The following is a 22,789-nucleotide window of genomic DNA, read 5'->3' as shown; positions in this document are numbered from 1 at the left end:
TTCCTGCTGCGGCGCTCCATTTACAGGTCTACAAAAAGAAACAATTCAAAAATGCTGCACTCTCCTTCTCAGATATCCAATACTCAACTCACAGCCTTCCTGCAAATATGTTATTCACACCTAAGTTGAGCAGATTTAACCGAACGACTGGCAGTATTGTTGATTCTAGTTGAATGAGTAAGAAGTCTTACAACACCAGGTTAAAGTCCAACAGGTTTATTTGGAATCACGAGCTTTCAGAGTCACCTGATGAAGGAGCAGTGCTCTGAGAGCTTGTGATTCCAAATAAATCTGTTGGACTTTAACCTGGTGTTGTGAGACTTCTTACTGTGCCCACCCCAGTCCAACGCTGGCATCTCCACATCCTAGTTGAATGAGACTATGACAAAAAATTGTACCTCCAACACTGTTTTCCTATACTGGTTTTGTGTGATATACACGGACTTCCAAAAAGGCATTTGATATAGTACCACATGACAGACTTGTGAGCAAAGGTAGAGCTCATGGAATAAAAGGTAAAGTAGTAACATCAATACGAAATTGGCTGAGTAGCTGGAAACAGCGAGTGGTGGTTAATGGATGTTTCTCAGTCTGGAGAAAGGTTTGTGGCAGAGTTTCCCGAGGGGTCAGCGTTGGAACCCTTGCTTTTCCTGATACATATTTATGACCTTGACCTTGGGTGTACTAGACATAATTTCAATATTTGTGGAGGATAAGAATCTTAGAAGGATTACGAACTGTGAGGAGGAGAGTGTAGAACTTCAAAAGGCTGGCTTTGCAATGGATGGACAGGTGACAGGTGGGACAGAATTCTATTGTTCTGCCCGCCAGGGGGTGGACCATGGGCAGGCTTTCGAGAGAGTACAGAAAAGGTTTAGCAGGATGTTGCCTGGTATGGAGGGTATTAGCTATGAGGAGAGATAGAATAAACTGGGATTGTTTTCCCTGGAAAGATGGGCGCTGAGGGACGATCTGAAAGAAGTTTATAAAATTATGAGAGATATAGATAGGGTGAACAGTTGGAAGCTTTTTCCCAAGGAAGAAATGGCAATTACAAGGGGCACAAATTCAAGATAAGGGGGGAAAGGTTCTGTGGAGATGTGCGGGGGAAGTGTTTTACACAGGTGGGGGCCTGGAATGCACTGCCAAGTGAGGTGATTGAGGCAGTTACGTTGGCCACATTTAAAACTCATCTTGATAGACATATGAACAAACGGGGAAATAGAGGGATATAAGCAGTTGATCTAGATAGGAAAACATGATCGGCTCAGGCTTGGAGGGCCAAAGGGCCTGTTCCTGTGCTGTACTGTTCTTTATTGTTTGATTTTACGGGATGAACGAGGCCGTAAAATTCCCCTCATGATATTCAATGCAGAGAAATGTGAAGTGAGTCATTTTTTTCTTCATAGATTCCCTACAATGCAGAAGGAGTCTGTACTGATGGTGTACCAAGTTTGTACCGACCACAATCCCACCCAGGCTCTATCCCCGAAAGCCCATGCATTTACTCTAGCTAGTCCCCCTGATACTGAGGGGCAATTTAGCATGGCCAATGCACCTAACCCGCACATCTTTGGACTGTGGAAGGAAACCGGAGCACCCAGAGGAAACCCATGCAGATACAGGGAGAATGTACAAACTCCACACAGACAGTGACCCAAGCTGGGAATGAAACCCGGGTCCCTGGTGCTGTGAGACAGCAGTGCTAACCCCTGTGCCACCCCAAATTTTGATAGGAAGAACATGGAGACACATTCTAAAATAATGGGTACAGCTCTGGGTGCAGATGCAGGGTTACTTGCGGCTAGATGTGTACAAGTCATTGAAGGCAGCAGGGCAGGTTGAGAGAGTGGTTAACAAAGAAGGCAGTATCCTAGGTCTTTATTAATAGGGGTATAAAGTACGAGAACAAGGAAGTCATACTGAATTTGTATAAGACACTGGTTCAGCCTCAGCTAGAGTATTGAGCCCAGTTCTGGGTGCCGCAGTTTAAAAAGGATGTGAAGGCTTTGGAGAGAGTCCAGTGAAGATTCACGAGAATGATTCCATGGGGATGAGGGATGTCAGTTATGAAGATAGATCAGAGAATTTAGGGCTATTTGCCTTGGAGAAAAGAAGGCTGAGAGGGGTTTAGATAGAGACGTGCAATATCACGAGGGGTCTGGACAGAGATCAGAGTGGAGGGGGGTGGGAGGTGACTGGAGGGAAGAGGGGGGATCAATCGACTGTCCCCACTTCTGAAAGGATTGAAAATAAGTGGACACAGAATTGAAGGTAATTTGCAAAAGAAGCAAAAGTGCTATGTGAAAAAACTCATTTATGAAGCGAATGGTTATGGTTTGCAATGCACTGCCTGAAAGTTTGATGGAGGGAGTTTCAATTGAGTTTTAAAAAGAAAATTAGATTGTTATTTGAGCAGGAACAATGTGCAGGGCTGTGGGTGAAGTCAAGTCAATGGCACTAAGTAAGTTCCACATTTGGGGAGCTGGTGCAGACACAATGGGCCGAATGGCCCTCCTACGGTGCTGTAGAAATCCTGAGATTTCTGATATTGCTGCTGATTGGATCATATCCTGAAGTCTAGTCAAATGTGAATAATTCTGAGACATTACTAATTATCACAGTGCACACAAGATGAGAGTTTTTAAGCCTGAAGACTCTCTTGAGGTTAACATGCAGGTTTAGTTGGCAGTTGGGAAGGCAAATTCAGCATTCATTTCTAGAGGGCTAGAATACAAAAACAGGGATGTGCTGCTGAGGCTGTATAAGGCTCTGGTCGGACCCTTTTGGAATATTGTGAGCCATTTTGGGCCCCATATCTAAGGAAGGATGTGCTGGCCTTGGAGGGGGCCAAGAATGATCGCAGGAATGAAGGGTTTGTCATATGAGGAGCGGTTGAGGAGTCTGGGTCTACACTCGATGGCGTTTAGAAGGATGAAGGGGGATCTATTTGAATACTTAGTATTACAGAATACTAAGAGGCCTAGATAAAGTGGACGTGGAGAGGATGTTTCCACTAGTCGGAAGAACTAAAACTCGAGGGAACAACCTCAGAGTGAAGGGATGCTCCTTTAAACCTGAGATGAGGAGAAATTTCTTCAGCCAGAGGATGGTGAGTCTGTGGAATTCATTGTCACAGAGAGCTGTGGAGGCCAGGCCATTGAGTGTCTTTAAGATAGAGATAGAAAGGTTCTTGATCAGTGAGGGGATCAAGGGTTAAGGTGAGAAGGCAGGAGAATGGGGATGGGAATCATATCAGCCATGATTCAATGATGGAGAAGACTCGATGGGCTGAATGGCCTAATTCTGCTCCCATATCTTATGGTCTAATGGTCTTATAATGCAAAACGTAGGGTTCAGTTCTACAGAGTGATTTGTAGAGATTCAATGTGATTTTAGCTTTGTTTTAATACAAAATGCAAGATACAATTGTGGTACAATGTGATGGTGTGAGATTGTGCCCAGGAGGAAGTCACTCAAGGTGCCAGGTTTGCATTGGTTAACTGCTACAAATACAAAACAATGATTTTCATGTTCCCAGGGGACCCATTCGGTTTTTTAACATTTTAAACATGATTTTCTTTTGCCATTATTACTAACCAAGTTACATTATTTTGGCCCGGTAAATAGTTTGGAAGAGACAGTGTAACTCCTGACTTCATTGAAGCATGGAAGCCATTAGCACAGAAGGAAGCTCTTTGATCCACATTTTTTTATTCAGTCATGGGCACCCCTGGCTGGCCAGCATCTATTGCCCATCCCTAGTTGGCCCTTGAACTGAGTGGCTTGCTGGCCATTTCGGAGGGCAGTTGAAAGTTTAAAACATTGCTGAGGCTCTGGAGTCGCATGTAGGCCAGACCAGGTAAGGACGGCAGATTTCCTTCCCTCAAGGGCTTCAGTGAAACAAATGGGTTTTTCTGGCAATCGACAATGTTTTCGTGGTCATCAGTAGACTCTTAATTCCAATTTTACGTTGGCTTTTTGAAAGAGCAACTCAGGCTTATGCCCATCAAGCTGGTTTCCTCCTGGAGCCCTGCAAATGTATCTGCATTTCTCATAAGATACAAAGCTCCCTGTTTCAATGACTCCCTGTGGCAAGTTATTCCATGTTCTAAAAACTCTGGTGAAGAAAGATACTTCTTGACTTCTCTCTGCATTCTATTCATGGCAATTTCAAATCGATAGCCCGCCTCAGTGACTTCTCAAACTTGCTGTTTGAAACAGATACGATGACCTAATATTTATAGGGAACCGAAGATCTATTTTGCGCGAATTTAACATGAGGATCTTATTAACATTTTCTTTTTGCCTTGCTTTCCCTGTCGTAACTAGTCAGACTGAAACACTTGCTGACTGTCAGACGATAGACCAGTGGTTCCCAAACTTTTTTCACTGGGCCGCACTTTCGGAATAAAAATTTGCTCGCGCCACACCAAATTTTTTATTGATAAGATTTAACACAGGGTTGGAGTTTAAGAGCCGTGGGGTTATGCTGCAACTGTACTGGACCTTGGTGAGACCACATTTGGAATATTGTGTGCAGTTCTGGTCACCTCACTATAAGAAGGATGTGGAAGCGCTGGAAAGAGTGCAGAGGAGATTTACCAGGATGCTGCCTGGTTTGGAGGGTAGGTCTTATGAGGAAAGGTTGAGGGAGCTAGGGCTGTTCTCTCTGGAGCGGAGGAGGCTGAGGGGAGACTTAATAGAGGTTTATAAAATGATGAAGGGGATAGATAGAGTGAACGTTCAAAGACTATTTCCTCGGGTGGATGGAGCTATTACAAGGGGGCATAACCATAGGGTTCATGGTGGGAGATACAGGAAGGATATCAGAGGTAGGTTCTTTACGCAGAGAGTGGTTGGGGTGTGGAATGGACTGCCTGCAGTGATAGTGGAGTCAGACACTTTAGGAACATTTAAGCGGTTATTGGATAGGCACATGGAGCACACTAGGATGGTAGGGAGTGGGACAGCTTGATCTTGGTTTCAGATAAAGCTCGGCACAACATCGTGGGCCAAAGGGCCTGTTCTGTGCTGTACTGTTCTATGTCTAAGAAATACATTCAAAAACAAAAAAAAACAACTCCTAGCAGTGCTTGATTCATAACATAGAACACAACTACTTTATAATATGATCATGGGACATCCAGAAAGTATAAAACAATCACTTTGGAAAAAATATCTAACCCATGTTTAAATGTTTCTTTGATTGTCCTTGAGTCTTCCCGCCACACTTGCCACCCTCTCTTGCCGCACCAGTGTGGTGCGCTGCACCCTTTAGGAACCACTGCGTGGTTCATCCAAACCAACTAGTAAGGTTATCGAGGATGAATTTTGCTTTATAATCATTTGATTCCATTTGTTCTTAAAGGATTGCACAACACCAGTAGCGCATAAAAGGTTGAGATATCCAGTCCTTTTTCCAAAGATGTGGAAGATCAGAGAAAACAATTGGGATGGGCCAAATGGCATCCTGCTGTGCCAGAACAATTCTGTGATTCTGTGAAATATTTGGCTAACTTCAATTTGTGTTTTAATTCCCTCCATATTGCTTCATCATAGGGGCGGGTAATGGGAAATTCTACAGGTTTTCTCTAATAAATAATTTCCATCAATTAGAGTCATAGGCTGGGTTTTTACCATCGCATTGTGCCCGGTTTTGGCCCCGACATGGGGCCTAAAGCGAATAGCGTGATTGACGACGGTTTTCGTGACCGGCGCCATTTTATGAGCGCCGGATTTCCAGTGCTGTCAGACTCTTGCCGGATGTGGGCGAGAGGTAGGTTAATTTATTGAAATTTATTTAAAGAAATTTATTGAATTTATTTACGTGTCATTGACGAGCCTGGTGATCGATCGTCCGGGAAAGGTTCTCGCTGGCGAGGATTAGACATGCTCCACATGAACGGGGAGCAGTCAGCTTGGCCTCACCAGTGGAACCGGAGGCCGAGGGAAAGGGGGGGGGTGCCCCTTGGGTAGTGCCAGACTGGCACCTGGGCAATGCCCCCCCCCCCCCCCGGGCAGTGCCAGGGAGCAGGGCTAATGGGGGAGGGGCCAGTGGAGGGAGGGGCCAGTGGGTGCGGGGCTACTGGGAGCAAGCAGCCCTCTACCACTCTGCAGCAATTGATGGGGGGAGGGAGGGAGAGGGGCCCGCTGCCACTCTGCAGCGATCGGTGTGGGGAGGGAAGCGGGGCTGCGATCGGTGGGGAGGGTGAGTGTCCGCCAAACCCAGTGCCGGGTATCTTTTCCAAAATAACACTCTTTTGCAGCTCTGGTTTCAGACACTTTTGGCATCATATTGGAACAGGCGTAGGCTGTTCAGGCCTTCAAGTCTGTTCTGCCATTCAGTTAGATCATGGCCGAACTGTACACGGTGGCACAGTGGTTAGCACTGCTGCCTCACAGCGCCAGGGACCCGGGTTTGATTCCCGCCTTGGGTCACTGTCTGTGCGGAGACTGTATGCTCTCCCCGCATCTGCGTGGGTTTCCTCTGGGTGTCCCGGTTTCCTCCCACAGTCCAAAAAATGTGCTGGTTCGGTGCTAAATTCACCCTCAGTGTACCTGAACAGGTGCCAGAGTGTGGTGACTAGGGGATTTTCACAGTAACTTTATTGCAGTGGTGAAGATAAGCCTACTTGTGACATTAATAAATAAACCTTACTTCAACTCTTTACCTGCAGTTGCTCCAAATCCCTTGGCGACCCACCAATAAAAACCTATTGATCCCAGGCTTAAAAAGATGCTTTGCTCCAGCATCCACAGCCTTGTGGGGGCGGAAGTTCCAGTTGTCCACGACCCGTTGTGTGAATGCTTCCTGATTTCAATCACGAACGTCTGGCTTTCTTGTTAAGATTATGACTCATTGGTCTTGATTCTCCCACCAGGTGAAAAATGCTTTTGCACATCTGTTCCATTAAATTTGTTTATTACTTTAAAAAATAAGCCTCGAATAGGTCATCCCTCAACTGACTAAACCCATGGGAATGCAAACCAATTTTATTCAACACTTCCCATACTGTAAGCCTTTTAGCGTTCTGATAAATCTGTGCTGTTCTCAATCCAGGGCTAACGTTATTTTCTTCAGTTAATATTTCAGGTTGGAAATACTGGAATATTGTATACAGTTCTGGTCACCTTATTATAGAAAGGTTAATATTAAACTAGAAAGAGTGCAGAAAAGATTTACTGGGATGCTACCGGGATTTGATGGTTTGGGATTATAAGAAGAGGTTGGATAGGCTACAACTGTGACTGGACTTCAAAAGCACGTTGTTGACTGTAAAGTGCTTTGGAATGTCCTGAGATTGTGGAAGGCTCTATTAAAGAAGCCTTTTCCTTGGAGCATAGAGACTCAGGAGTGATCTTTCTGAGGTCTATAAAATAATGAGGGGCATAGATCAGCGAGATAGTCAACACCTTTTCCCAAAGGTAGGGGAGTCTAAAACTAGAGGGCATAGGTTTAAGGTGAGAGGGGAGAGATACAAAAGGGTCCAGAGGAGCAAATTTTTCCACAGAGGGTGGTGAGTGTCAACAAGCACAGATCCATACGCAGCTTCTGGCTTCTGCCTTCAGGGAATTTCATTTCAGAAATTATTATTTTACGCTTGGTCCAAATTGCTTTGGCACCAATTTACGTTTAATCTTACAGGTAATTATTCAGTGGGCTTCTAACGTGGGCAGAGACTAGAATTCTAACCTCTGCACAAAAATATTATATTCCGTGTAAATTTACCAACTTAGGTTCTGAATTATCTGACTTGATACGGTGGCATAGTGGTTTGCGCTGCTGCCTCACAGCGCCAGGGACCCAGGTTCAATTCTGGCCTTAGGCCACTGTCTGTGTGGAGTTGGCACGTTCTCCTTGTGTCTGCGTGAGTTTCCTTTGGGTGCTATGCTTTTCTCCCACACTCCAAAGATGTGCGGGTTAGGTTAGTTGGCCATGCTAAATTGCCCATTAGTGTTAGGGGGTTAGCAGGGGAAATACTTCGGGTTCCGGGGAGAGGACCTGGGTGGGATTGTTGTCGGTGCAGGCTCAATGGGTTGAATGGCCTCCTTCTGCACTGTAGAGACTCTATGATTCTATGACAAATGTCCTGACACACTACCTGATATTGTCTGAAGCGAAAACACACTAAACACAATGGCCCTACTAAAGCTTTATTACCTTCCTGACTTGCATCGAGCTCTATTATTGATGGCTTTGACAATTCAGAGCAAATTTGGGGTTGGCTGGGTTGACAGTCAAGAGAATGACCTCCTTCTGCACTGCAGTGATTCTATGATTCTATGAGTTCTGAATGTTTGGTTTGCTGCTGTGTAGCTGAAAAGGGTGTGTTTAGGTGAAGGACGAACAACCTATCTTGTGTATCTCTGACTTTGATCCACCTTTACCTTCTAGTGTTAATTTGTATTTTTATGTGAGGATTTGGTGTGGTCTTACAAAGCCATTGGCAGCAAGAGTTATGCTAAAAGGTCACATGTGTGATAGCACAGTCGAAAGGCATAGGGCTGAGTCATTGTTAGCCAAAACAGCAATCAATGGGCAGCTTATTCTGCTCAGCTCACTATACTGTCATTAAAAGTAAAGTTTATTTAATAGTCACAGGTAGGCTTACATTAACACTGCAATTAAGTTACTGTGAAAATCTCCTAGTCCCCACACTCTGGCGCCTGTTCGGGTATACGGAGGAGAATTTAGCATGGCCAATCCACCTAACCAATATTTCTTTCGGAGTGTGGAAGGAAATCAGAGCACCCGGAGGAAACCCACATAGACATGGGGAGAATGTGCAAACTCCACACCGACAGCGACCCAAGCTGGGAATTGAACCTGGGTCCCTGGCACTGTGAGGCAGCAGTGCTGACCACAGTGCCACCGTAGTGCCCCTTTATCCTTTAATATAGAGCATATTTTTAAACCAAAGACTTAACTGGCATGAGTAGCAGAAATTCTAATGTGATTTTGACCCCAGCTCACATATCACAGTCTCAAAATTGTAGTGAGGGACATTGTGAAGAAGCACTTTACTTGCTAGGGTACAGAAATTGAAGATAATCTGTCCGTGTTACACCCAGTTAAGTTTTTTGTTCAAAAGGGAGACTCGATTAAAATGTTTCCTGCTCTGCCTATTCTAAATGCTGTCAATACAACCGTGTAATGCACACTGTCAGCATCTGGTCACACACTCCAAAGTAGTTTCTTAAAGAGGAATGGAAGAGGCTAAAATAATTTTAAACCTTTCATTGCTGGAACTTCTTTTTGTCATGGTGTGAAAGGATTTTTGGTTGTGAGGAGTGATGACTGAAACTTGAGAGTGTTTTGAGAGAATATATATTCCACTGTGGAAGATCCCCAATCTCCTGAAAGTTGGTATATTTGATATCCTCCAAATCTGTTGTTATCTTTATCTGGAAAAATCTCCCAATGAATAAATCTGAAAGGAAAATAGAAAATCTCAGCAGGTCAGAGAGCATCTGTGGAGAGTGAAACAGAGTTAATTTTTCAGGCTGGTGTCCCCCATTGACCTGAGACATTGGACAGCATTTTGTTCTTTTGCTGAAACCTTGCTGCTGTTTACGCCAGCGGGGCCTTATGGTCCTGCCAATGGCACACTCCGACCGCAGGTTTCCTGGTGGGGAGGGCTGTGTTGAATGGGAAACCTCGTTGACAGCAGCGGGACCGTAATTCCCGCTGCCAGCAGGCAGGCACTGCCTCCTGCCATTGTGAAACATGCCACAGACTGGGAGGACAATTCCACTCTTTGGTTCAGTGCTGGGGTCAACAGAGGTAATAACTGTATACTATGTGGGGAAACGGTGACCCCGCAATGCTTTTTCCCCTGAATTGACCAATTAGTAGCCAAAGGGTGGTGTTGCTGTCCAATGGCAAGAGGGCCCTGGAAGCTTGACAGGCCAATGTAAGCACTGTCCAGCACTGAAGAAGCAGCAGATTCCAGTTCAGCAAAGAGGCAGAATGCACCAATTTTTAGGGACCCTCTCTCCAATTCTTAGAAAAACTTTTAAATAAAAGTAGCCTCAGCAGCCACAATTGTGGAAGAGAAACCATCTCACAGGATGGTTTCCATCCATCGCTGAGGTTAGGCTTGGGAGGGAGGGCTTCAACATTTAACTGGAGCCCCTTGGCCTGCTACCAGAAGTTTGCCTCCAGGCAACTGGTTCAGTTGCTGACACTTTTAGAGGTGGCACAGTGGTTAGCACTGCTGCCTCACAGCGCCAGGGACCCGGGTTCGATTCCCGGCTTGGGTCACTATCTGTGTGGAGTCTGCACAATCTCCCTGTGTCTGCATGGGTTTCCTCCGGGTGCTCCAGTTTCCTCCAGTCCAAAACACATGCTGGTTAGGTGCATTGGCCATGCTAAATTGCCCTCAGTGTACCCAAACAGGCGCCGGCGTGTGGCAACTAGGGGATTTTCACAGTGACTTCATTGCAGTGTTAATGTAAGCCTACTTGTGACACTAATAAATAAATTTTAACTTTTCACCAGGTCCAGACCATATGCCTTACATGGTTTAAATGCTCTTCATTGGCTGCCTACTGCTTGCAGGTGGGTTGCCCTGCTGCCCTATGCCCACTCCACCTCCATTTCCATGGAAAATGACCTGAGGTCAGGCCAGTGTTGGCACATAAGGCACGCCGGCCAGCAGCGCCAGTTTTTATGCTTTCCCACCTTTCCATTCATTCCCACTGGAGCCCAGAAGTCCTGCCTATTAAATTTGTTCATCTCTCCACAGATGCTGCCTCACCTGCTGAGTGTGTCCAGCATTTTCTATGTCTATATTGGGTCAGTACTTTTGTGTTAGAGGCACTCAGTGACCTGGAGGCCTCCCTATTACAGATCACGAGTGCAAATGTTTCTGCAGCTGCTACTGCTTTCAGAAGACACTGCATTGATGAGTATTCATGTTTGATATTGCCATGGAGAACAGATTGCAACTCGACCATAGCTCACCATATGTCTCACATTGTACAAGATAGAGTACAGGCTCTCCAACTATCTGCATTTTGAATATGTTCTCTCTGTTGTACTGTGCCAATTATTTCAGGTTCCACTCCACTCTCCTCTAGCTTCCTTATGTTCCGTGACTTATTCAGTGACAGTTCCTCATCTATATTACTCTATTTCCCACTTTGTAACTCTGGGACAATGAGAGTTATTTCTGAAGATTGTCTTCATAGAACCATAGAATCCCAACTGTGCAGAAGGAGGCCTTTCAGCCCATTGAGTCTGCATTGACACTGCGACGGAGCATCTTATCCAGGTCCTATCCCCGTAACCCCACATACTTATCCTGCTAATTCCCCTAACCTACACATCTTTGGACGCTGTATGATGATGAAAGCAAAACACTGCGGATGCTGGAATCTGAAACAAAAACAGAGAATGCTGGAAAATCTCTACGGGTCTGACAGAGGCTGTGGGGAGAGAATAACGTTTCGAGTCTCAATGGCTCTGACAAAGGGTTAGATCCCTGGAATTGTGAGACAACAGTGCTAACTACTGTTCCTTCTTGTGGGAGTGTCGGTTGAGATTCCAAGTAGATCCAGTCCCTGTGCTTTCATGGAGTGCTTTACCTTCTCTGGGGGTTTGAGAAATCACATTAAGGTTATTCCATTCTGCTTCAAAGAACAAAGAAAAATACAGCACAGGAGCAGGCCCTTCGGCCCTCCAAGCCTGTGCCGATCATGATGCCTGCCTAAATTAAAACCGTATGCACTTACAGAGTCCATATCCTTCCATTCCCATCCTATTCATGCATTCGTCTAGTTGCCCCTTTTGGTAGAAATAATGTAGGGAGGAGCTATACGATAAATGGCAGAACCATAAAGGGTGTAGATACGCAGAGGGACCTGGGTGTGCAAGTCCACAGATCCTTGAAGGTGACGTCACAGGTGGAGACGGTGGTGAAGAAGGCATATGGCATGCTTGCCTTTATAGGACGGGGCATAGAGTATAAAAGTTGGGGTCTGATGTTGCAGATGTATAGAACGTTGGTTCGGCCGCATTTGGAATACTGCACCCAGTTCTGGTCGCCACACTACCAGAAGGACGTGGAGGCTATGGAGAGAGTACAGAGGATGTTTACCAGGATGTTGCCTGGTATGGAGGGGCTTAGTGATGAGGAGAGATTGGGTAAACTGGGGTTGTTCTCCCTGGAAAGACGGAGGATGAGGGGAGACTTAATAGAGGTGTATAAAATTATGAAAGGCATAGATAGGGTGAACGGTGGGAAGCTTTTCCCCAGGTCGGTGGTGACGTTCACGAGGGGTCATAGGTTCAAGGTGAAGGGGGGGAGGTTTAACACAGATATCATAAGGACATATTTTACACAGAGGGTGGTGGGGGCCTGGAATGCGCTGCCAGGCAAGGTGGTGGAGGCGGACACACTGGGAACATTTAAGACTTATCTAGATAGCCATATGAACGGAGTGGGAATGGAGGGATACAAAAGAATGGTCTAGTTTGGACCAGGGAGCGGCACGGGCTTGGAGGGTCGAAGGGCCTGTTCCTGTGCTGTATTGTTCTTTGTTCTTTGTTAAATGTCGCTATTATATCTGCTCCCACCACCTCCCGGGCAGCGCCTTCCAGACATTCACCACCCTCTCGCACAGTTCCTCTAAACTTTCTCCCATGTACCTTAAACCTAGGACCCCTAGTACTTGACTTTTATACCCTAGGAAAGAACATCTGACCATCCACTCTGTCCATGCCACTCATAAGCTTGTAAACCTCTATCAGGTCACCCCTCAACCTCTGTTGTTCCAGTGAGAACAAAGAGTTTATCCAACCTCTCCTCATAGTTAATAACCTCCAGACCAGGCAACATCCTGGTAAACCTCTTCTGTACCCTCTCCAAAGCACCCACATCCTTCTGGTAGTGTGGCGACCAGAATTGTACACAATATTCTAAGTGAGGCCTAACTAAGGTTCTGTACAGCTGCAGCATGACTTGCGAATTTTTATACTCAATGTCCCGACCGATGAAGGCAAGCATGCCATATTGCCTTCTTGACTACCTTAACCACCAGCATTGCCATTTTCAGTGATCGGTGGACATGTATGTCCAGATCTCTCTACCTGTCAATACTCCTAACGGTTTGACCATGTACTGTATAATTCCTAAATGCATTGGACCTTCAAAATGTATTATCTCACACTTGCCTGGATTAAACTCAATCTGCCATTTCTCCACCCAAGCCTCCAACCGGTCTATATCTTGCTGTATCAGATGGAGTATCGTGTCCATTTCAGGACACCATACTTTTGGGAAGGATGGTAAGATCTTGAGATGGTTCAGCAGAGACTTACTGGATTTTTACAATTCTTTCATGGGATGTGGGTGTCACTGGCAAGGCCTGCATTTGTTGCCCATACATTATTGCCCTTGAATGGAGTGGCTTCCTAGGCCTTTCAGAGGACAGTTAAAAGTCAACCACGTTGCTGTGGGTCTGGAGTCACATGTAGGCCAGACCAGTAAAAGATGGCAGAGTTCCTTCTCTAAAGGGTCATTAGTGAACTAAATGGGGTTTTACAGCAACTGACAACAGGGTTTCATGATCGCCATTACAGAGAGTAGCTTTTAATTCCACATTTTATTAATCAAATTGAAATTCCCCCAACTGCCATGGTGGAATTTGAACCCATGTCTCCAGAGCATTCACCTGGAGCTCACATGATTAGTCCAATGATGTTACCACTGCGCTACCATCTCCCCTAACAGAATGACACCAGTAATCGGAGACTTCAGTTACATGGATAGACGAGAGAAGCTGAGGCGATTCTCCATAAAATAGATGGAGTTAAAGGGAGCTTCAGTAAAGGTGTTTAAAACTATGAAGATTTTTGGATAGAGTAAATATGGGGAATCTGCTTTTACTGGCCAGAGGGTCAGAAAATAAATAAGGTAACAACAGTAATGAGGTGAATCTTGTTTTTATACCACTTACCACTGCTGCCTCACAGCGCCAGGGACCCGAGTTTGATTTCCAACTTGGGTCACTGCCTGTGCGGAGTCTACATGTTCTCCCCGTGTCTATGGTTTTCCTCCGGGTGCTCTGATTTCCTCCCACAGTTGAAAGAAGTGCTGGTTAGGTGCATTGGCCATGCTAAATTCTCCCTCAGTGTACCTGAACAGGCGCCAGAGTGTGGTGACTAGGGGATTTTCAAACTAACTTTCATTGCCGTGTTAGTGTAAGCCTACTTGTGACAATAATAAAAAAGCAACTTGTTATGATCTGAAATTCATTACCTGAGAAGCTGGTGATACTGGAGTTAGTAGTGACTTTCATGGCTGAAACATTTGCGGTACTCTCCAGAAAGAAGAGTGGGGTAGAACAAATTGGAGAGAGCTTTTAAATATTTGGCACAGTCATGATTGTTCGAGGAACCTCTTTTTGCTCTGCATGAATTCTGTGATTCATTTCCTTTTCAGCTCTGCAGAAAAAAAAGAGACACGGTACTCAGAAGTTAATTTTAATCGCACCACATTCTCCTGCTCTTAAAGTATTTATCAAGCCTCCAACCAGGGTGGAAATGATGATCATGTGAAGCTAAGCAGGCTTGACCCAACATGGCAAATTACCCCTCTCTGCTGTTTGAACCCATTTGCTTTAAGTAGTCCAACAACGATGTTTAAACAGCAGAAAGCAGAATCAGGAACAAGTGCGATTAGAGTTAAGGTAACACAATTCACAGGGACACTTCAACACAGTTCTCAAAGTAAGCTGTATATTACAAGAGGAATCCAACTGGAAAAGCTCAACGTTGATAAAAATCACTTCAATCAAAACTTTTGAGCCAGTTGTGAAAAGACAAAGTACAGGAGAAGGATTTTTGATATTTGTTTCTCAAGCAGAGAAACTCAAAAAATAATTGGGTCACTTGAAAAGTTGGCCCAACTATTGCTGAGATGTTCTGCCACAAAATAGTGAATTTAATTTTTCTGCTGCATCTTTCAAATTTTAATTTATAGGGGATTAGTCCATTAATCTTTCTGTCATTGGCAGAAGAGGGATTTCTTTTCCAGTGATGTTTGTCCCAGCTGTCTTTGCATCAATGTTCAGATGGTGCTGAATACTAATCTGAATTAATTAAGAGGGAAACATCAAGGGATTTTGCTGTTTGTTGCCTGCTTATCCATGATCTTTATGAATGACGTACCCAACTCACTATACTAGGCTCCATGGATAAAGGTTCTCCGGAAGATTGTCATATCAGAACGTATCGCCTTCAGATTTGAGGCTCTACAGATTTATTTCTTTGGTACTGCTAACAAAGATGTCCGGTATTCTCCAGTCTCGCACGTCCTGCTGCTGCTGCCAGTGGGAACGGAGAATTTGGTTCAGCCAAGTCTCCATTCACAGCAGTGGGGCTGCAGAATCCAACCACAGATGAGGTCAGTAAATTTTGGCCGTTATTTTGCTTTTAGTTAAAGAGGTAGGATGGCCCTGAGGGAAGTTCTCTTGACGTCAAAGTTATTTCAAGGATCTTACTTCCTTTTTAACAGTGGGCTTTACTGGACTCTGATGGCTTAATGCACAATAATGATAGACTTTCAAAGGGATCCATAAATACTTAGCAATTGGCCAGATGGCTGATAAGTTGGTCTTAGTGTGGGTATTTACCAAGTAATAGCTATGTACTAGTGCCATGGTGACACAGTGGTTACCACAAAACAGCTGCATTCATGCAGTGAAGAATCCAGGCACAGGATTAACTTGGATTCCACTGTAACTAACTGGACCTGCAACATTAGGGTGGGTGGCACGATGGCACAGTGGATAGCACTGCTGCCGCATAGTGCCGGGGACGTGGGTTCGATTCCCGGCTTAGGTCACTGTCTGTGCAGAGTCTGCACGTTCTCCCGTGTCTGCGTGGGTTTCCTCCCACAGTCTGAAAGACGTGCCGGTTCGGTGCATTGGTCATGCTAAATTCTCCGTCAGTGTATCCAAACAGGCGCCAGAGTGTGACGACGAGGGGATTTTCACAGCAACTTCATTGCGGTGTTAATGTGAGCTTACTTGTGACACTAATAAATTAAAAAATGCTGTCATCGTGGATGAACCTTTTAGTATGGAACAGCAGGTCTGTGTGGGGGGCGGGGTGGGGGGGGTGTTGGTGAGGTGGAGACTATTAAAATAATGAACCACTCTGACAAAATTGAAAGCATGACTCACCAGATGAATGAGGACTTGAAGGTCTGAGATGGAAGCTCTGCTTGAATGTAACCCAATTCATAACGCGCTGAAGTAGACTTGAATATTTGTTGCACATAAATCTTTGTAAAGACTACTACACTACTGCAATTATAAAATGGAACAAAATGTTAATTTGTTTATTCTGACAGGATGGAAAACAACTACTTGGAGTGACTTCAAGTGAGAAACTGAAGTTGAACTATTACATTGAGATTTAGCTATTACATAACCAAAAGGGACTGAGGAGCTTGCAAGTATGTCAAGGGTTATTTTCAGCCCTGGTACCAAAAGGCAATGAAAGTAAGACTTTTTTTTGAGAAGAGGAGTGGGGAAGTTGGCAAATTAAACTGGATTTTTGTTGTTGGATAACCTTAGTAAATAATGAGACTTTAGAAGGAACCTACTGTTTAGGCTGGGCAAATGCTTTGAAGCCAGAAGACACACTGAGATTCATAGAATCCCCACAGTGCATAAGAGGCCATTCAGCCCATTGAATCTGCACTCGCTCTCTGACAGAATATCTTATCCAGGTCCTCTCCCCTGCCCGATCCCCGTAGTCCCACATATTTCCCATGGCTAATCCATCTAACGGACACATCTTCGGACACCATGGGGCAATTGAACTTGGCCAATCCACCTAACCTGCACATCTTTTGAGTGTGAGAGGAAATTGGAGCATCTTGAAGAAACCCACGCAGACATGGGGTGAACATGCAAAGTCCGCACAGATGGCAACCCAAGCTGGGAATCGAAAACGGGTCCCTGGCGCTGTGAGGCAGCAGTGCTAACCACTGTGCCACCATGCTGTCCACAGATTACAGAGAATTAAAAACAAAACTGGATTTACTCCTGTCTTCCTTTTGTTTTCTATTGTTTTTTCTTAAAAAGTGGAAACTGGAATAGAAAAGGTGACAATATCTGAATTGACTGGGTGGAATTTTCGGGTCCCACTTGCCAGGGGAATTGTAACGGGCAGGACATAGACTGTACAAAGGTCCATTGACCTCGTGTGGGATTTTCTGGCATTGGGGCAAGCGCAGCCAGAATATCCCGCCTTGTATCTCCATGATGTCTGAAATATTAAGTGAGATGAAAAATATGTGGATACAGGACATTGCAGTAGTTGTTAGCTGCCTGTTCTGTGTAGCCATCAGGATCAAGTGCACAGTGAACTGTCATGGGGAACCAAGCGATAATGAAAAGAGAGTGAAGGAATGCACCGATAGTAGCTAAGAGATCCTGTTGCCATCAGTTGGAACAGAGCATAAAATTATGTAGTAGGCAAATCGAATCAGTACGAACACATCTGCTGTGTGCAGTGGAACTTGCTGTCAGCTGAGATTTTTGAGGGAAAGCCAGTGTTCAGGCAGCACAAAAAGCAGGTGAAAGAATGAAGGTCACAATAACCAAAGTAAATAAATCCAACTGCACCCAACGGAAAGCCAAAGGAAATGAAGCACACTGTGTTCAGAGCAAAGCAACTGACGCAACTCCTCATGTTCAGGCAACTCCTCATGTTCAGGCAGTCCCACAGGCTCGAGGATGACTTGCTTCTACTTCACTTCCATAAGTTCTGAGGTGGCTGGTCAGTTGAGTGCGCGATCTGCAGACTCTGCCGCAGGCTGAGTAAGTGAGGCAAGCGAGGTGTTTGGGGTTTGTGCGCTCTGTCCAATGCCCCGACTTTGCCTTTGCACGTGTTCAACAAAGTCTCTTGATAGGTTCAATGATTTCCTGGATAATCTCCAATTTGTTGGATTCTGACCCTGACTCCTATGAGTTATCAGTAATGATTTATCTCTTCAGGGATGCTTTTGAGGACATCCCTAAAGCGCTTCCGCTGCCATTGTGGGAGTCTCCTTCCATGACTGGGTTCCAAGTAGGGAAGAGATTCTTTGGGAATCTGGGATCAGACATGCAAATGAGATGCCCCACCCAGTGGTGCTCCTTTTGAGTGAATAGCAAAAAAGGCAAGGTGGCACAGTAGTCAGGATTGCTGCTTCACAGTGCTAAGGGCCCAGGTTTGATTCCGGCCTTGTCTGACTGTCAGTGTGAAGTTTGCACCTCACACCATTCGTATCCGCTGTCTCTTCCTCCTCTCTCTTATCACTCGCTTCAGACAGGACAGCCGGAATTTTACGGCCACTCGAAGCTCGCAAAATCGTGCCTGAGGCCAACGGGGAATGCCACTCTGTGAGCTGTGCCCGCCCCAAAATCAGGGCAGGTGTGCTGGTAAAATCGGGACTGACAAATACGTTTGATGTTGGGCAAGTGAGCCTGCGAGAGAGTGCTGCCGCTGTTGGACTGCTGTTCCTGCCACCAGATGTAGGATCTAGTGAAGGCACAGCTGATGCTCTTTCTCTTGTGCTTTCAGAGGCCGGATGCAGGTTGTTCAAGTCAATCAATGTTAATCAACTAGCAATGTGGCCAGCCGCAAGGTCAACATGTCTTTAATGTCTCTATCAACATTTCTACCAGATAGACAGGTGTCAAACCACAAGCCCTGTGCATGCTTAGGGTATGCACCCAACATATAAAGCACTTGAACTCAGGCTTCCGGTGAGAGTGTCCTTTTGGAACTTCCCACATCAATTCCACCAGATGATGGTGAAGAGAGGAATATGAACCCCATAAGTCTTATCGTTAACTTTATTCAACGTAGTGTTACACTAAAATGGATGCAATATGATGGGAATATATTAATATGAGGTAAATCAGGAACTAATCTATAGACTTCCCTCTTCAATAGCATATTTTTTTATTTAAAAAGAACATCTGCTTTACTTATCGGACACTACTCACAAACCTGCAGGTTAGGTTAAATGTTCTTCCACCTTGAATAATTCAGGCTGTTACCAGCATCACTATTATTGCCAACACAAAAGCCAAATGGTATGAATTTGGATAAGCAGAAATAAAAAGCAGAATGTGCTGGAAAATGCACAGTTGGTCAGGGAACACCAGCAGGGAGCAAACTGAATTAACATTAATGATGATCTGCTGATCTTTGTTATTCTGTGACTCATTTATTTCATATAGTGAAAGAGGACAATCTTAAGCAGCCAAAGTATGAATGAGGCTACTGGCAGGGTACTTTGGCTGCTCTTTTCCTTGATTGCCAATTTTCCATTTTATTGAATGGGTATCGATCATAAATAATTAAAAAATACCTTTCAGCATTGGTGCCACTGCTCTAGTGTAAAGGCAGTTGAAATACAATACTGCACATTGCATTTTGACCAGCTGGAAGGATAGACACCATTTTTTCTTACTGTGATGTTAGTGTTCCTTTAAGAAAGGTTTATTTTTAAATCATGCTCACAGTCTTAAGTGATATCATTGGTGGGAGGAGAAAAAGGAAAATGAACTGTGTGCCGGTTAAGTGACAAGGGTTGTTTTTAGTTTGGTTTTGGTTACAATGTTAGTTGCATAGCTGAAAGAAGTCTCTTTCTCTCTCTGGTTTTATTTTGGAAGTTTTACCAGTTAGTTGAAAGCATAGCTCGCTTGCCATCTTGCAGTAAGGAGTCTGTGCTTTGGGGTTTTGGGAAGCTGTCTTGTCTTCAAACTGTTCTGAGTCTCAAGAGCATTTGACTTCAGAATTCAACTAACGACCTCAATCCCAGTATCACGTGAGCATTAGTCTGTGCTGTGTTAAACCTGTGAAAAGGGTCTTTTGTCTATGGAGATTAGTTTTGATTGGGACAGCTTATAGATAATCATGAAGAGTTATACATATATGTGTATATATATATAAAACCATATATATGTATGGTGAGGCTGCACTTGGAGTATTGTGCACAGTTTTGGTCCCCTTATTTGAGGAAAGGTGGAGGCAGTGCAGAGGAGGTTCACTAGATTGATTCCAGAGATGAGGGGTTTGTCATATGAAGAGAGATTGAACAGTTTAGGCCTATAGTCTCTGGAATTGTGAAGAATAAGATCAAATTGAGGTATACAAGATGATAAAAGATACGGATAAAGTAGAAGTGGAGCGCATGTTTCCTCTTGTGGGACATTCTGGGATGAGAGGTCATAGTCTTAGGATAAGGGGTAGCAAATTTAAAACAGAGTTGAGGAGAAACTACTTCTCCCAAAGGGTTGTGAATCTGTGGAATTCGCTGCCCCAAAGTGCAATGGATACCGGGACAGTGAATAAATTTGAGGAAGAGTTAGACAGATTTTTAATTGGTAATGGGTTGAAGGGTTGTGGGGAGAAGACAGGAAAATGGGGATGAGGAGCACATCAGCCATAATTGAATGGCAGAGTGGACTGGATGGGCCAAATGGCCTAATTCTGCTCCTATATATCTTATGAACTTATAGTGGTGTTTTTGTTTCCTGTTTGTAATTGAAAGGAGTTGTTGCTAATTTTCTTACTATACATGTTAACTATATTCTTAAATAAAATTTGTTTGATAAAAGCTCCCTAGTGGTCACTTGAATTACACCTGAAGTGAAACATCTCTTGCTTATCCTCGCCAAACTCAAGATGCAAAACTTATGGTTCAGCCGGGCTTCATAAAACACTTTGGAGTTTCTAACCTGAATCATAACATGACACATCTGCTAAACTGACAATTGAGTATAAACAAATCAATAATATTCTGCAGCAGCACTCAGACATTTAAAAGCCATCCTAATTATTATTTATTTCACAGCAATTTTTTAGGCCTTGAAGCTCTCAAAACAAAAATCAATTCACGAAGCAAGTAATGTTGTGAAGGAAGAAAGTTCAGAGGCTGATAGCTTGCAGTTATATGTCAATTGAAAATGCCCTTTTGTACCGCGCAATCGTTTGTTTGCCACCATTTCCAAGAGAATTAAACTGATGCTTTCAGTGGCCTGTCATTTTTATGTAAAGCTGCGGCTGAATGGATTGGAGTTCCTGAGGTTTTGAAGGAAATTCATGCATTAGCCTCATTTCTGAACTGTTTTTTTTCAGTCTATTGTGTTTCTCTTTGGGTTTATTAGTCAGCCATCGCTTTCGGTATATTATCTCCAATTTATAGAGAAAAGCAAAAATGGCCTTTGAGAGTTTACAGTAAAAACCAGTCGATTTAGTTAGTACAGCAATTTATTAAAGGCCCCTTTACAGTCAACAAGCACCATGCTCAATCTGTCGACAGTCGGACAATTTTGCAACTGTTAAAAATGAAGAGGTGCATTTTGAATTCGCCACATGAAGCAGGCATTAGTCCGATACCGCACTTCTCTAAATAATACTTTAACAGATGTTTTTTACCATGAGACAATTCTTTGCAAAGGACATCATCACTATCGTTGGGATAGTGATTTAAAGTTTATTTATTGGTGTCACAAGTAGGCTTACATTAACACTGCAATGAAGTTACTGTGAAAATCCCCTAGTCGCCACACTATGGCACCTGCTCGGGTACACTGAGGGAGTATTTTAGCATGGCCAATGGACCTAACCAGCACGTCTTTTGAACTGTGGGAGGAAACTGGAGGAAACCCAAGCAGACACAAGGAGAACATGCAGACTCCGCACAGACAGTGACCCAAGCCGAGAATCTAACCTGGGTTTTTATTCTGTGGGAGGCTGTTTTTCAGTCAAACAGGCTGTCCAGGCTGACAAGCAATTGCAAATGTTCCTAAAGGTAGGCCAGCATCTTTTTTGAAAGCCACAGCAATGCTAGGTTGTTTGTTTCAGAAATTAAGAATCTAATTATTATTAACAAGTTGGTGTAGAGATTATTCGCACAGTACATTTGAAAAATCTCTTGGAAAACTTGGGCATTCGGCTGAAGTGGCCAAGTTTAATCTTTTGATGTACATGAGTCCACTGGTAATGGATTATGTTTAACTGTATCAATTTGATGTACTCCGTGCTTATTATTTTGGCATACCATATTCACACACTGATCCTTCCCCCATTGTAGCTTTTGTTATTCCAAAGGTATCTTCGTGCTCTGGTTTAGTTTCAGATTACCTTCAAACTTGTAGTCTAATCCTTCTTATGGAGATTTTTATAACAGTTCCAAAGCAAGCAATCCCTACTCTTCTCTGAAAATATCAAGTGTGCTATGCTTTAATATCCCCCATGACTTGAAAAACATTCCTGTATCAGCAAGTGTGTAATCTCCTTCCGTGACTGAGGTACCTTGCCACCTGAACATTCTGTTCCAATATCATTCACACACAATAATCCTGGGCTAAAACAGCAGTTCAGGGCTATTTTAGCCATGTAACTTTCTGATGGTTCCCAACATAGCACTCTGCAATGGATATTGCCCTGAAGTCTTCCTCTTCTCCCTTTTATGTGAACAAATAATCAAAGCAACATTTATCAGTGTAGCACGGTGAGCTCTTTCTGTGCTGTCAAATTCTATGATTCTATCTCTGCTGATAGACAGAGACCCATATTTTCACAGAGTTGTGGAGACTCAAATTGTAGACTGACCCCGGATCAAGAAGCCTCACTCCCATTTCAACCAGATCCCATTTTTTCCTAGTAGGGGAAAGGGGACAGGAAGTGACTTATGTGAGCAACCTGAAGTCCATAATGAAATAAAAACAGAATAGGCTAGAACCCACAAAATACGTCAGGTATGAGTGT

The 22,789-nt window shown here is 44.1% G+C and overlaps 1 protein-coding gene across 3 annotated transcripts in view; it reads left to right on the top strand.

The window, feature by feature from the left end:
* Positions 1-22,789, top strand: part of astn2 (astrotactin 2) — a 1,763,595-nt gene that overhangs the window by 881,560 nt on the left and 859,246 nt on the right. The window lies entirely within an intron of this gene.

Source organism: Mustelus asterias, chromosome 13 (assembly GCF_964213995.1).
Source record: "Mustelus asterias chromosome 13, sMusAst1.hap1.1, whole genome shotgun sequence".
NCBI classification, from domain to species: Eukaryota; Metazoa; Chordata; class Chondrichthyes; order Carcharhiniformes; family Triakidae; genus Mustelus; species Mustelus asterias.
The sequence above is the reverse complement of the archived record's forward strand: the minus strand, read 5'-3'. Positions and strand labels throughout refer to the sequence as shown.